Below are 6,167 nucleotides of genomic sequence, written 5' to 3' on the forward strand. Positions count from 1 at the left end.
CAATCAGTATTCAACAGTGCTCACCCAGCTTGTTTTTTTATTGTATACAAAGAATTTTACAAATGTCCAGCCGTCACCAGCACACCATCAGACAGCCTGAGATCAAAGCAGGAAAGCCGGCTAATCAGTTCAAAGATCTGTCGCTTTTCTTAGTTTCTGTACTGCGGCGGGGTTTTAGGGCCACTGTTAATAAAAATAAAGACAGCAGACGTCGAGAAAAAAGGCGTAGAATTACGACATTAAAGTGGCATTAATACCAGGAAAGGTCGATATTGTGGCCAAAGGCTTTGTGAAGTGAAGCAGCGCCTCCTCGTGTTAAATGAGGGGCGGTGAGTTGGTGGAGTTCTACTTTCATATCGATTCACCCATAAAGAAACACTCAGCCTCCCTGTCTCTCCTGCACATCAGCACCAGCCTGTTATTAGGATAAGAACCGACTTTATTCTTGAAATATTACGACTTTATTCTCGAAATATTAAGGCTTTATTCTTGAAATATTACGACTTTATTCTCGAAATATTAAGGCTTTATTCTTGAAATATTACGACTTGATTCTCGAAATATTAAGGCTTTATTCTTGAAATATTACGACTTTATTCTCGAAATATTACGACTTTTTTCTCAAAATATTAAGGCTTTATTCTTGAAATATTACGACTTTATTCTCAAAATATTAAGGCTTTATTCTTGAAATAATACGACTTTATTCTCGAAATATTAAGGCTTTATTCTCGAAATATTACGACTTTTTTCTTTAAATATTAAGACTTTTTTCTCCAAATATTACAACTTTTTTTCTCTAAATATTAAGACTTTTTTCTCCAAATATTAAGACTTTTTTCTCAAAATATTACGACTTTTTTCTCTAAATATTAAGGCTTTATTCTCGAAATATTAAGACTTTTTTCTCAAAATATTAAGACTTTTTTCTCGAAATATTAAGACTTTTTTCTCAAAATATTACGACTTTTTTCTCTAAATATTACGACTTTTTTCTCCAAATATTACGACTTTTTTCTCAAAATATTACGACTTTATTCTCGAAATATTAAGACTTTTTTCTCCAAATATTACAACTTTTTTCTCTAAATATTAAGACTTTTTTCTCCAAATATTACGACTTTTTTCTTTAAATATTAAGACTTTTTTCTCCAAATATTAAGACTTTTTTCTCAAAATATTACGACTTTTTTCTCTAAATATTAAGACTTTTTTCTCCAAATATTACGACTTTTTTCTCAAAATATTAAGACTTTTTTCTCCAAATATTACGACTTTTTTCTCCAAATATTACGACTTTTTTCTCAAAATATTAAGACTTTTTTCTCCAAATATTACGACTTTTTTTGTCAAAATATTACGACTTTTTTCTCTAAATATTAAGACTTTTTTCTCAAAATATTACGACTTTTTTCTCTAAATATTAAGACTTTTTTCTCCAAATATTAAGACTTTTTTCTTTAAATATTAAGACTTTTTTCTCCAAATATTACGACTTTTTTGTCAAAATATTACGACTTTTTTCTCTAAATATTAAGACTTTTTTCTCCAAATATTACGACTTTTTTCTCAAAATATTAAGACTTTTTTCTCCAAATATTAAGACTTTTTTCTTTAAATATTAAGACTTTTTTCTCCAAATATTACGATTGTTTTCTCAAAATATTAAGGCTTTATTCTCGAAATATTACGCCTTTTTTCTCTAAATATTAAGACTTTTTTCTCAAAATATTAAGACTTTTTTCTCGAAATATTAAGACTTTTTTCTCCAAATATTACGACTTTTTTCTCAAAGTCTACTGTTTTTATTTTTATTAACAGTGGCCCTAAGACGTCGTCGTACTGTACGATGTAAGGATTGGACATGCAGTATTTATGAGGCAAAAGCCACTCAACTGAACCTGCCCCTAGCGGAAATTCAGTTTCTTTGTTGAAGAATATTCTGAATATGTTTATTATCACATTTTTTAGCAAGTATATTTATACCACCCAAGAGCAATGAGGGTTGCATCATTTTGGTATTACAAAAACTTAAATGACTATTTCTATCTATCTATCTATCTATAGCTTTTCATATAAGACAAAGCATAAAATGTGTCCTGTGCAACATTTTATATTTTATGATTTAATAATCAACATAATGTGGACTTTGATCATTTGACCACCAGGGGTGATCAAACTTTTGCACATGTACATATACACCGATCAGACATAACATTATGACCCTGTTCTTCAGTGGTCAGGACCCCCATGGACCCTCACAGAGCAGGTACTATTTGGGTGGTGGATCATTCTCAGCACTGCAGTAACACTGACGTGGTGGTGGTGTGTTAGTGTGTGTTGTGCTGGTACGAGTGGATCAGACACAGCAGTGCTACTGGAGTTTTTAAACACCTCAGTGTCACTGCTGGACTGAGAATCGTCCACCAACCAAAAACATCCATCCAACAGCGTCCTGTGGGCAGCGTCCTGTGACCACTGATGAAGGACTAGAGGATGACCAACACAAACTGTGCAGCAGCAGATGAGCTATCGTCTCTGACTTTACATCTACAAGGTGGACTGACGTGGTAGGAGTGTCTAATAGAGTGGACAGTGAGTGGACACAGTGTTTAAAAACTCCAGCAGCACTGCTGTGTTTGATCCACTCAGACCAGCACAACACACTCTAACACACCACCACCACGTCAGTGTTACTGCAGTGCTGAGAATGATCCACCACCCAAATAGTACCTGCTCTGTGAGGGTCCATGGGGGTCCTGACCACTGAAGAACAGGGTAAAAGGGGGCTAACAAAGTATCAGAGAAACAGATGGACTACAGTCTGTAACTGTAGAACTACAAAGTGCACCTATATAGTAAGTGGAGCTGATAAAATGGACAATGAGTGTAGAAACAAGGATAATCATAATGTCATAATGTTATGTCTGATTATTAAATCATAAAAGCTCGTGTGTTTGAGCTGATGGTGTTTACAGTGGCTGCTCTGATTGGCTGAGGGAGATTGGATTTGGTTTATTTTATTCATAGAAAGGTCAATTTTTTCAGACTCGCAAACAATTTTTAATCATAATCAAACCTTTGATAGAAAACAATTTTTAAATTTCAAAATCATCAAATGACTCTTTTTGGATAAATACACAAAAGCCAAGAAACACATATATAAACATTTAAAAATGACATCAACAAGCTGACAACAGGCTGAATAACTGCTTCTGTACAGCAATAAACTCAACCATAAATGCAAAAGGACACTTTCACTTCAAATCATCAGTGAGACGAACTGAATTCTACAGGAGAAACTACACGACACAGATTTCTCTCTGATCTTGTCTTGCGCCACCTTGTGGCCTTTTGCAGCATGAAGGGGAAGCCACACTGGAACTAAGCCTTCAAGCTTTTATGTGTTCTCCCTGAATATTTCTCACTTCATATTATGATGAAAAGGTGTTCATAATGCTGTTTTATAAAAAATCCATAATGGTCTAAAAAAAAATCAACCAAACAATCAGTCAGCCATTATATGAGCTGAAGATACAGAAGAGGCAGAAAAGAGTGAGTGGAGACACAGAAGAGGCAGAAAAGAGTCAGGGGAGACACAGAAGAGGCAGAAAAGAGTCAGCAGAGACAGAAGAGGCAAAAAAGAGTCAGCAGAGACACAGAAGAGGCAGAAAAGAGTCAGAAGAAACACAGAAGAGGCAGAAAAGAGTGAGCAGAGACAGAAGAGGCAAAAAAGAGTCAGCAGAGACACAGAAGAGGCAGAAAAGAGTGAGCAGAGACACAGAAGAGGCAGAAAAGAGTCAGGAGAAACACAATAGGCAGAAAAGAGTGAGCAGAGACACAGAAGAGGCAGAAAAGAGTCAGGTGAAACACAGAAGAGGCAGAAAAGAGTCAGGAGAAACACAGAAGAGGCAGAAAAGAGTGAGCAGAGACACAGAAGAGGCAGAAAAGAGTCAGGAGAAACACAGAAGAGGCAGAAAAGAGTCAGCGGAGACAGAAGAGGCAGAAAAGAGTCAGCAAAGACACAGAAGAGGCAGAAAAGAGTCAGGAGAAACACAGAAGAGGCAGAAAAGAGTGAGCAGACACACAGAAGAGGCAAAAAAGAGTCAGCAGAGACACAGAAGAGGCAGAAAAGAGTCAGGGGTAACACAGAAGAAGCAGAAAAGAGTCAGGGGTAACACAGAAGAGGCAGAAAAGAGTCAGCAGAGACACAGAAGAGGCAGAAAAGAGACAGGGGAGACAAGAGGCAGAAAAGAGTCAACAGAGAAACAGAAGAGGCAGAAAAGTGTAAGCAGAAACACAGAAGAGGCAGAAAAGAGTGAGCAGACACACAGAAGAGGCAAAAAAGAGTCAGCAGAGACACAGAAGAGGCAGAAAAGAGTCAGGGGAAACACAGAAGAGGCAGAAAAGAGTGAGCAGACACACAGAAGAGGCAGAAAAGAGACAGGGGAGACAAGAGGCAGAAAAGAGTCAACAGAGAAACAGAAGAGGCAGAAAAGTGTAAGCGGAAACACAGAAGAGGCAAAAAAGAATCAGGGGAGACAGAAGAGGCAGAAAAGAGTCAGCAGAGAAACAGAAGAGGCAGAAAAACACAGAAGAGATTAAATGGTCTAAACATCAATACGAATCAATGTTCAATAAACAATTCAACAGTCAGTCAAGCCACTGTATGAGGAATAAACTCTACAGCAATGTCAGATTTTCCCTGAAGTGCCGTCTCTCAGTGGGAGTGTGGAGAATGCTATAAAAAGCACAGCGGTCCGAGAGCCGCTCTGAGGCTTTTCTCCCAGATTTTGTCGCTGCCCACCATGCGGAAGTCTCTGATTGGCAGCAGCTCCATTTCAGAACTTCCTGTCACTCTCACCTGCACCTGCACATGCACCTGTCAAACAGTCAGACAGGTGAGAAACTCAGAACTGTAAAGATATTAACTTTATTAACTTTATTAAACAATAAAAGACTTTCCTGATAGCAAAACCTTCATATTAACAGAGCAGAGAAAACACCTACAGATGTACAGGAGACAGAAAAGAGTCAAAGGAGAAACAGGAGAAAGAAAAGAGTCAAAGGAGAAACAGGAGAGAGATAGAAAGAGTCAGTGGAGAAACAGGAGAGATAGAAAAGAGTCATCAGTGGATAAAGAGTAGAGACAGAAAAGAGTTAGTGGAGAAACAGAAGAGAGAAAAGAGTCAGTGGAGAAACAGAGGAGAGAAAAGAATCAGTGGAGAAACAGAAAAGAGTCAGTGGAGAAACAGAAGAGACAGAAAAGAGTCAGCAGAGAAACAGAGGAGAGAAAAGAGTCAGTGGAGAAACAGAAGAGACAGAAAAGAGTTAGTGGAGAAACAGAAGAGAGAAAAGAGTCAGTGGAGAAACAGAAGAGACAGAAAAGAGTCAGTGGAGAAACAGAAGAGACAGAAAAGAGTCAGCAGAGAAACAGAGGAGAGAAAAGAGTCAGTGGAGAAACAGAAGAGACAGAAAAGAGTAGTGGAGAAACAGAGGAGAGAAAAGAGTCAGTGGAGAAACAGAAGAGACAGAAAAGAGTCAGTGGAGAAACAGAAGAGACAGAAAAGAGTCAGCAGAGAAACAGAGGAGAGTAAAGAGTCGGCAGAGACTCTTGGTGGACTGAATGCCACACTGTGTGCAGTGGAGTAAATGTGCAGTTGAATGTGTGCTGAGTAAATCATGCTGCAGTGGGAACTGAATGGACACTGAGGCTGTTTAAACATTACCTCACAGCCACGTGTCGATGTGCTGGCGTGTGCAGATCCGATCTCACTGGCTGAGTCTCCCAGGAGGTGAATCGCGCTGGCTGTGCTTTTTCAGACTGGCTGTCAGGTTGGCACTGGCAGGACAGGATATGGTCATCCGCTGAGAGGCGGCGTTACTGTGTAAACGCAGAAATCTCAGCTGGACAACGTCAAGACCTGCATATTCAAACTGGGACACAGAGCAGTCCAGTCATTAAAGCATCTCTATATTAAAACTAATGAATATTCAGCAATAACAACAAAGAGCAGCATCATAATAAAGCCTGTGAAGCTGAAGCTGATACCACGTTATATCATATATTATGCAGAATATTTGGAACACAGAATATATTTTATAACAGACTGTTATGTACATTATACACTGATCACCCATAACATTAAAGCCAGCTCCTTGTTTCT

The sequence above is a fragment of the Colossoma macropomum genome, unplaced genomic scaffold (assembly GCF_904425465.1).
Source record: "Colossoma macropomum unplaced genomic scaffold, Colossoma_macropomum, whole genome shotgun sequence".
Classification (NCBI taxonomy): domain Eukaryota; kingdom Metazoa; phylum Chordata; class Actinopteri; order Characiformes; family Serrasalmidae; genus Colossoma; species Colossoma macropomum.